Here is a 10570-nt window from a genome sequence, read left to right as displayed (position 1 = left end):
AGAATGTGGACTATAACCACCTCCCATTACTTATTACTGAGGTCCCTGCATTAAATCACATTCTTTACTAATCAAATCATTGCGTGAAGTCCAAAAGTTATCAAAGCTCAAGAACTTCAATCAATTCTTAATTTTATAAATGGAGACATGGAGAAGGATCCTCAATTTGAGTAAACAAAGAATAAAATAATGTGTGACTTCCCCTGAATTGCTTGAATCATTTCTAGTTTACAGACTATGATGGAAGTGGCATTCTAACCTGGATATAATTTCTGGAAACTGAATAACAAGTTCATGGACAAAGTCGGTGTTCCACCATTTGTGAAAAGGGAGGGGATTCTCTTTACAAAACACCTGCTACTGCTCTTAGCACCTGGCTGGGCCCCCTGCCCTTTGCAGGCAGCAGTGCCTTGCACTTTCTCTCCATAATAAATCCTGACTTCAGTTAGCTGGCCTCGAGGTTTAGGTTGTTCTGTGCTACAAAGACGAGATCTTTTAAAGACCAAGAGCACCTGCTGCCTCTTAGGTCATTGCCTAGGAAGTAGCTGGTCCTCAACAGGCCAACCAACTCCAGGCCACAGGAACTAGTGCCTTAACTTACCTGGTTCCTCCTTTGCATCTACACTGCCCTCTGCTGCTTGTAATCCCAGGATGCCCTGGCCGTTCTCTGGAGTTTTCTCTGCTTCGGCATATTGAGGGAGGTGGATTCTGCCCTCCCAGTTATAGTCCTGATGCCTCCTGATTCAAAGGCTGCTTCTGTCAACCCCTGGTGCTCCTCTCGCCTATGATTCTGTTCTTTGTTATCAAGAAGTGTTACCACAGTGGCCAGGCTCTGAACTGTGTCCCAGTGAGAGGTGACAGCGTGCTGGCTGCCCTCCCTCGCTCTCGGCGCCTCCTCGGCCTCGGTGCCCACTCTGGCCATGCCTGACGAGCCCTTCGGCCCGCCGCTGCACTATGGGAGCCTCTCTCTGGGCTGGCTGAGGTCGGAGCCGGCTCCCTCTGCTTGCAGGGAGGTGTGGAGGGAGAGGCGCGGGCGGAACCGGGGCTGCTCGCGGCGCTCGCGGGCCAGCGTGAGTTCCGGGTGGGCGTGGGCTCCGCGGCCCTGCATTCGGAGCGGCTGGCGGGCGCCACCGGCCCGGGCAGTGAGGGGCTCAGCACCCTGGCCAGCAGCTGCGGAGGGTGCGCAGGGTCCCGCAGCAGTGCCGGCCCGCCGGCGCTCCGTTCGAATTTTCGCTGGGCCCCAGCTGCCTCCCCGCGGGGCAGGGCTCGGGACCTGCAGCCTGCCATGCCTGAGCTTCCCCTCTTCCGGCCGTGGGCTCCTGCGCGGCCGGAACCTCCCAGACAAGCACCGCCCCCTGCTCCGCTGTGCGTGGTCCCATCTACCGCCCAAGGGCTGAGGAGTGCCGGCGCAGGGCACAGGACTGGCGGGCAGCTCCACCTGCGGCCCGGTGTGGGATCCACTAGGTGAAGCCAGCTGGGCTCTTGAGTCTGGTGATGACTTGGAGAACCTTTATGTCTAGCTAAGGGATTATAAATACACCAATCAGTACTCTGTGTCTAGCTCAAGGTTTGTAAACGCAGCAAACAGCACCTTGTGTCTAGCTCAAGGTTTGTAAATGCACCAATCAGTGCTCTGTGTCTAGCTAATCTAGTGGGGACTTGGAGAACCTCTATGTCTAGCTAAGGAATTGTAAATATACCAATCAGCTCTCTGTAAAACAGACCAGTCAGCTCTCTGCAAAATGGACCAATCAGCAGGATGTGGGTGGAGCCAGATAAGGGAATAAACGCAGGCTGCCCCAGCCGGCAGTGGCAACCAGGGTCCCCTTCCAGGCTGTGGAGGCTTTGTTCTTTGCTCTTTGCAATAAATCTTGCTGCTGCTCACTCTTTGGGTCTGCACTGCCTTTATGAGCTGTAACACTCACCGCGAAAGTCTGCAGCTTCACTTCTGAGCCAGCGAGACCAGAAACCCACCAGAAGGAAGAAACTCCAAACACATCGTAACATCAGAAGGAACAAACTCCAGACACGCTGCCTTTAAGAACTGTAACACCCACCGTGAGGGTACGCGGCTTCTTTCTTGAAGTCAGTGAGACCAAGAACCCACCAATTCCGGACACACCAGGACAGTGATGTCACCCTTGGGTTCTACTCTCTGCTGGTGAGTTGAAAGGACTATATAAATGAATTCACATAAAGTAGTCAAAGACTGATGCTCAAGGCTCAATGTGAAACACTTCCCCAGAGGCATTTTGGTCCTTTCTAGGACTGGCCATGGGTTAGTAGGGATGATAATTATTTGGATATAACCATTAGTCTTTATTGATCACCACTTTATATAAAGCACTCATTTGATTTATTTTATTGTCAAATGACCCTAAAATTAGGAATCTTTACCCCCATTTAAAAGATGAGGAAAATGAGGTTCAAAGGGTTTTTCTGTTTTTGTGTTGTTGTTGTTGTTTTTAACAGCACAATGTCACACAAAGACCATGTTCTTGCTGCCTCCCTGGATGAGGGAGCTTTCTTTTTGCTCTTTAATCACACTGTCAGTGGCTTCCAGCTTGCCCCATGGATAAGGCTGACCCTATAAGCAAATATAATGAGCTGAGCACAGATATATTTTCACTCCTAAGTAGAAATTTCTGATCTATGAAGCCAGCCTACAAAGGAGTCAGCAGCCTGAGTCGTCCCAAATTTCATACAATTTATAAAGGGAAAGAAGAAAAGCCAATTACAGCGCTAAATATAAAATGACCCACGGAGCTGCACCACGGAAGTCACTCTTGCTCTGCTGTCTAGGGTCACCTTCAAATCGGCAAACAGGTCATTCCCCAACAATGGAATATTTTCAACTTAGTTGACTTGACAAAATAGCAACAAATTAACCACTCAGTTGTGTGTGTGGTTTTTAATCTTTTTTTTGTTCCAACAAATGACCAAGGAAGGATATGTGCTCTTCTGCCATACTGATTTAACTTAGGCAGCAGGAATTAAAGTCACCGAAGACAACAAGTGACATCAACTTTATGTAACTAATTTCAGTGCTAATGAAAACTTTTAGTGTACTTGTCTGCTTTATACCATGCTGTATTCTGGTAAATGATGCCGCTTTTTGTTTTGGAATCACAAATATAAAGTTCTCTGCTGAGAAAACATTTTCCATCTCTGTGGACGTGTTCCAGGTAGCTTCTCTGAAGTAAACTATTCCCAAATAACTGTTTAAGGCACTTCATCCTTAGCTGAGAACTGAAGTTAAATTTAAAATAATGAGTGACTTGCGAAACTAAATTGAAACTCCCATTAATTATAAAAAATGAGTTAATATTTTAATTTTTCTCTCAAACAGGTTTTTGTAACATGATTATTATGCATGATGAGGGCACAGTTATAAACAGACATCCATAAAATGTCAACGCAGATATTGTGCTTTAGTTTGGTGTTAGCATTATGTATGTCTACATTTTTTGTTGTTGCTGTTGTTGTTGTTGTTTTTGTTGTTTGTTTTTGAGACGGAGTCTCGCTCTGCGCCCAGGCTGGAGTGCAGTGGCGCGATCTCAGCTCACTGCAAGCTCCGCCTCTCGGGTTCAAGCCATTCTCGTGCCTCAGCCTCCCAAGTAGCTGGGACTACAGGCGCCCACCACCACGCCCAGCTAATTTTTTGTATTTTTAGTAGAGACGGGGTTTCACCATGTTAGCCAGGATAGTCTCGATCTCCTGACCTCATGACCCACCCGCCTCGGCCTCCCAAAGTGCTGGGATTACAGGCATGAGCCACCGTGCCCGGCCCCTGTATGTCTACATTTTAAAATTCAGGGGAGGAGAAGAATTCATGGACATCTGATCTACATTTAGTCGTGCTGTATGTAATATCACATTTTTTGTTTGTTTTATTATACTTTAAGTTCTGGGATACATGTGCAGAACATGCAGATTTGTTACATAGGTATACACGTGCCATGGTGGTTTGCTGCACCCATCAACCTGTCATCTACATTAGGTATTTCTCCTAATGCTATCCCTCCCCCTGCCCTTCACCCCCCGACAGGCCCCGGTGTGTGATGTTCCCCTCCCTCTGTCCATGTGTTCTCATTGTTCAACTCCCACTTATGAGCGAGAACATGTGGTGTTTCGTTTTCTGTTCCTGTGTTAGTTTGCTGAGAATGATGGTTTCCAGCTTTATCCATGTCCCTGCAAAGGACATGAACTCATCCTTTTTTATGGCTGCGTAGTATTCCATGGTGTATATGTGCTACATTTTCTTTATCCAGTCTAACATTGATGGGCATTTGGGTTGGTTCCAAATCTTTGCTATCGTGAACAGTGCCACAATAAACATATGTGTGCATGTGTCTTTATAGTAGAATGATTTATATCACATATAAAGACATACATCTTTCAGGAGACCTTCCCAGCTTAATTCTTTCCAGCTCTGATAATAATGTAATTTATTATTCTCAGATATTCTTTATCTGTTCATTAAGTGTGTTGCCTATCTTTTGTCCCATTAATATAACTAGTACTAAGCAATGGACATCACTGCTAGGTGTTACTATTGGGTTCCATGGGTGCTATATGGCTATATTTTGGCTATTACATGGTAAGGCAGTTACACATGCCATGCAATTTTTTGATGCCAAATAACAGTGCATCTGCTCTATTCAGTAACACTTGAGGGCCTAAAGAATGTACCCATCTGGACTATAGGGTAGAGTCAGAAAAACAGCGTCTGAAAAGAATGTAAGCCATTTTTGAGGCTTCCTCTGGCTTCCTGGGAAAAGTGATGGGTCATGGGGGGTGGAAAAAAAGGCTTCTTTTCACCTGTTCTGTACCAAGCTCTGAAGTCTGATGATACCTACACTCCTGGAACTTCCCAGGAAACACGATCTCAAGCTCAGGGCCACTTAGTATTAATCAAAACGTTACCAAGAGGAAAAACATTTAGCACAATTGCTTGAAGAGCAAGAATGTTTCATTTCTCTAAATAGTATAAGATATGCCCCTGAATCGAGGCCAGGTTAATGCCCATAAAAACTGAGAAGACAACAGTGCTTTCTTCTGATATATGCAAATTGAAATAAGCCATTCTTCAAAATTACAGAAAACATAAACAAATGGTGAAAATATAAACCTGCTTTTTCTTGATTTTTGATTGAATAATTTCACTAGAAATTACCCAATTTTTATTCAACAGACACATAATTTGTTGGTGCCTTACACTCTCAATTAGTTTGCCCATGGGATAACCTACCATTATCCAGGCATTCAGCCATACTGGCAAAGGAAGAGGTACCCAGACTGAATTATATTCCCCAGCCTCCTAAACTACCACTCTTTCCAGTAGAGCTGATTTGCACGAATTATTTCTTGGGAAGAGAATATCTATCTCTATTAAGGAATCATTTTTAAAGAAAATTTTGTCAGCACATGTATCATAAGAATGTCGTCCAGGACACTATCATAGAACCCATATATATATATTTTATGGACTTTATATATTATAGATTTTGTGAATCATGCAAACACCCAGTTTTCTCTTTTCAACTTGGCTTGAACTCTTAGACCCAAATATGTGGCTACCCATGGCCAGCCAGCACATAGGTGTGTGTGTGACAGATGTTCTCTGTCTCTTCTACTTAATGATCCCATCCTTATTTTTTTCTATCCACTTGCTGTCTTTTTGAAAATTATTTTAAACTTATATTTATTGGGTTTTTTAGGGACAGGATCTGACTCTGTTGCATAGGGGCTGAAGTGCAGTGATGCATTCATAGCTTACTGTAACCTCGAACTCCTGGCTTCAAGCAATTCTCCCATCTCAGCCTCCTGAGTAGCTGAGATTACAGGTGTGAGCCACCAGCCCCTGCCACATGTTATCTTCTTATCTTTTTTATAAGACTCCCCATTTTTATAAGCATGTTTTGAGTCTCCTAGATGCTGTTTTATGGATATTCTTGATAAACCTTATCAAAAACCAATAGTCTCAGAGGGCCACAATGCTTTGAGTGCCACTCAGGGGGGCACCTTTGATTCTTAGAGACGAGATGAACAAAATAACTGTCCTCAGCCCCCACTGAGTCCCATGATCAGCCTGGGAAATGTCACAGCACTTAGTAAATAGAAAAATGTAAAATAAGAATCTTCAGAAATTCCAAAGGCTACGATTTGAACGTATTTGAGACAGAAAAATCACATCTTATTATAAATATCAGCCTTCTGTCTCCACCATAGGAAATGTTTAAAATCTAGTCCACAAAGTGAATGCCTTGGTTAGGGGTGCAACCCCACGAATTTACAGTCAGACGACTGACATGGGAAGGATTTGGGTTCACCATCACCCTTAACATTATGAATGCCAGACTGATGTCAGTAACAAATTAGGTTCTGAATTCCAACTGTGAATCTGCCTTAAGAGGCAATTGGTCATCCTGAGAAGCAACCTGAAGAAGCACAAAGAACACTAGGAAAAAGAGAGGAGACCAAGCTGCATGTCTTGTCCAAGTAATTTAAACACTCAAAACCTGGGCTTTCTTTTCTATACTATTAAGAGGTTAAATTACATGATCTCTAAGGACCCTTGCACAGCTGTAGTTCAAAGAATTTCTGAATTGAAATAGTGTTTCCAACCTCTGCCAGGCCTTATCCAGTAGCCATCAAATGGTCATTAACTCTGGTTACCAGCCATTGTGTTTGTACACAGAAAACTGACCTCATTGGTGTCCCCTTGGATTTAAAATTGCTGGTGATAAACTCCCCAGAAGTAAATATTTCTGCTACACTGGTGTGCAGCTCCAATTTATGGCAATTACATACGATTAGTCACAGCTTCCTTATCCCTTTACTCTTTAGGTTTTAGCATTCAGAAAGGACGGTCATTCCAGAAAGTATGTGCACATCAGAATAAATATATCTAGGCTTCCATTAAAGAGTATCTCTCAATTTTCCCTGGTAATTGTGGAGAAAGGAAGAGCTCTTGTTTTCTGTATCACTTATAAAATTGCCCACAACTCAGACTGGCAAATTTCTGACAGAAAGAGAAATAAATGGAAAGAAAATCCTAGAGGACCTTGAAATTAATTTTATGTATCTTATTTTTAAATTACCACTGATAAATATTTCTGTTCTTTAAGGTTTCAGCTGTTATCCTATGGCTTGACTTTCTGTTTTCATTTCAGTAGATAATTGCCTGCCTCAGGATATTGTTCTTTTTTATAGAGAGAAATTTCTCATATCAGATTTTAAGTGCTTTCTGAAATTAACTCTTGGGTTTCCATATTGGCACAGTCGGGAATCATTCTCTAGTGAACGCCTATATGGAGAATGCTACAGATCTCTCCTCTTTGCTTTTTTCACCAAATATGAATATTTGTATTTGATTCTTGATGATAGTGCAGAGCTTGTTGGGAAAAAAGAAACTGCATGCACAAAATTGAAACAAGCTATTTAGTTGTACAATGAACAAGTTATTTTCCTTCCATGTGACTAGCAATCCTGTAAAAAACATTAAACCAACACAGTTAAAGTGGTAAAGAATAGATGCTAAATAAACATGTGTTGATGAAATGAATGAATGAATATATGAGTTATTTTCATTGACATCTTTTAATTGATGGAACAAAACAGTCTCACCACACATGAGGCTATAACAAAAGCTATTCAGTTGCTCAAAGAAATGAACGAATTTTTTAACTTTCATTCTCTTTACTAGAATTTATAAATAAATGTAGAAGCTTTCTGGATCTTTTCAGATTGGGTATCTATAAGCTTAGAGAGTCTCCATAGGGAAAAATACTAAAGAGTATTTCAGCTAGCAGAAAGAAGTGATTCTGTAGCTGAAATAGATCTTAGGGATCATTTTAGTCCAGGCAACAAATTTAGTCCAAGGGCAAATCAATAAATGTGATACATCACATCAACAGAACAAAGGACAAAAACCATATGATCATCTCAGTAGACACAGAAAAAGTTTTGATAAAATTCAACATCACTTCATAATAAAGTCTCAACAAATTAGTCATAGAAGGAAAATACCTCAACATAATAAAGGCCATAAATGACAAACCACAGCTAACATTATACTGAATGAGGAAAAGATGAAAGCCTTTCCTCTAAGAACTGGCATAAGCCAAAGAGGTTACTTTCACCACTTCTATTGAACACCATACTGGAAGTCCTAGCCAGAGCAATGAGACAACAGGAAGAAATAAATGGCATCCAAATTGGAAAAGAAGTCAAATAATCCCTTTTTGCATACAACACAATCTCATATATAGAAAAACCAAAAGACTCCACCAAAAATTTTTTAGAACTGATAAAAGAATTTAATAAAGTTGCAGGATACAAAATTAATATGCAAAAATCAGTAGCATTTCTATACACCACATTTCCACTGTCCACAGGCCATATTTGGCTCAGATATACCTTTGTGTTTTAAAGGTGTGATTCAAAAGCCTCTAGCCAGGGCCTGTACTTTGGTTCTCTGTTGACGTCAGTATTTCCTGATGTGTTACACAAGCTGATTTTACATTTCTTACCTGCCTAGCCCTGTCATCATTGTATTTGTGACTTCTGATTTAGGACAGTGCTCTTAAGGCTGCAACAACTGAGGCTCAAAGCAGGGCCCTGAGGTAGAGCAGGGATTACAGCTAAGCCTTGCTATTGAACTCTAGTCCCAGGACATTTCCAATAAGCAAAGAGAGTTTACTTTTCAAACAATTGGAGAGGAGGAACTAAAACTTTAGAATGGCCCTTTCATTTTAGTCCACATTACAAATGCATATAATATTCAGAAAATATAGGTCATTTAATTGCAAAGGAAATTAGGTCCAGTGGCTGTGACTAGGGTAGGATCACACAGCCACCAAGGGTACAGCCACTTAGCTGCCAAAAGTGTTGAGTACTCCAAAAAGTACAGCCAGCAATGCCTCAGGGCAGTGTCTCAGTGGGGTTGATTTTTCCCTCTAGGAACTTTTGGCAATATCAGAAGACATTTTTGGTTGTCACAACTGCAGGGTGGATGCCACTGGCATCTAGTGGGTAGAAGCCGGAGATGCTGCTGAACATCTTATAATGCACAAGACAGCTCTCCACAACAAGGAATTATCTGGCCAGAATGTCAATAGTGCAAGATTGAGAAACCCTGCTCTAGACAATAAAGATATAAATAAAGTGATGTATCAGAGTTCAAGTTCAAGGGACAGGGCCATATTAAGACTTCTTGAGGCCCATTTATCACATCCTACTGTCCTCTCTACCCCTCCAAAAATTAGTTTCGGTGTCCAGCAAGGACACCAAAAAACTGGTGTCCCAATAAATGGGCCTCAAGAAGTCTTAATATGGCCCTGTCTCTTGAACTCTGATACATGCCTGTCTACTATTCTGTACTTAGCGTGTGTGTAAAATGAAATTAGTGGAAGAGAATTCGTATCTTGAGGACAATAGAGCAAGAGGATAGTAGAAAAAGCATGTATTCTGGAGTGAGACTCCTTTGGTTTAAATTCTGGCTCTATCATTTACTAAGTTTGGCAAATTACGTAACATTTCTCATCTCAAACCTTTTCCTCACTTTTTCCATCTGTAAAATGAGAGTAATAATAGTAACTTCTTTGTAGGAGGATAATGACATACCATATGCAGAGTATTTGGCACATACCTGGCATTTAGTAAACCATCACTCTTTAATTTCACTTCCCCCACTCTCTCCAGGAGGACATAACTGGTATCTGAGTTTTATAGATGAGCTAATTGAGGTTCAGAGACCCTCTTGGGGCATTGGCAGCAGCGGCAACTTAAGAGTGGACTGGGGTACAGTAAGGAGTAGGCATATCTCCGCCACCTCCCTCCCCACCATGCTACCATGGTTCTCTCTCTTCTCTTTTTGCACACATAAGCACCTCACAAGTAGAGGCCTTTGATTACAACATGAAAACTCTTTCCAGAACATGCTGCTCATAGCTTGTATTTTCACATTTTAACCTTCTGTTTTCACAACAACAACAACCTATAGCATTGAAATGGTTTCAGAACAAATAAAACTTTTAGTTTTATAAAAATTTGTAATTTCTTATTCATTATTTATATCTCTTAGTTCATGCACTGCAATGTTTTATGTTGTATCAAATTTTAAATGATAGTACCATCCCATAAGTAAATGATTAATTACAAATGGAAACATAGTTAACTTTACAGTGAAGAAACCTGGTGGAGATTCCCTTTACCAAGTGATCAAAGTTAACTCCTTGTTTCCTGATTTCATGCACTGAGGACATGTTCTCCCTTAAATTATATTCCCGCCAAACAAAGCATAACAGGAAAACATCAGGCAAACTGAAGTCAAAGGACATTCTACACAATGAATCAGGAAGGAGAATAACTATAAAGAACTTCATTGGAACCATGGATGAAGTTTCATATCAACTTGTATTACTTAATAGCATTATCTCAGTGTTAATTTTTTTATGTTGCTCTTTTTACTGTAGTTATGTAAGAGAATGTATTCACTCTTGGGGCACAAAATATTTAGTGTTAAAAGCAGTGACATGCTGATAAACTAGCTCTCCAGAAAACAAGT

Source organism: Pan paniscus, chromosome 8, assembly GCF_029289425.2.
Source record: "Pan paniscus chromosome 8, NHGRI_mPanPan1-v2.0_pri, whole genome shotgun sequence".
Classification (NCBI taxonomy): domain Eukaryota; kingdom Metazoa; phylum Chordata; class Mammalia; order Primates; family Hominidae; genus Pan; species Pan paniscus.
Note: the sequence above shows the minus strand (reverse complement) of the source record.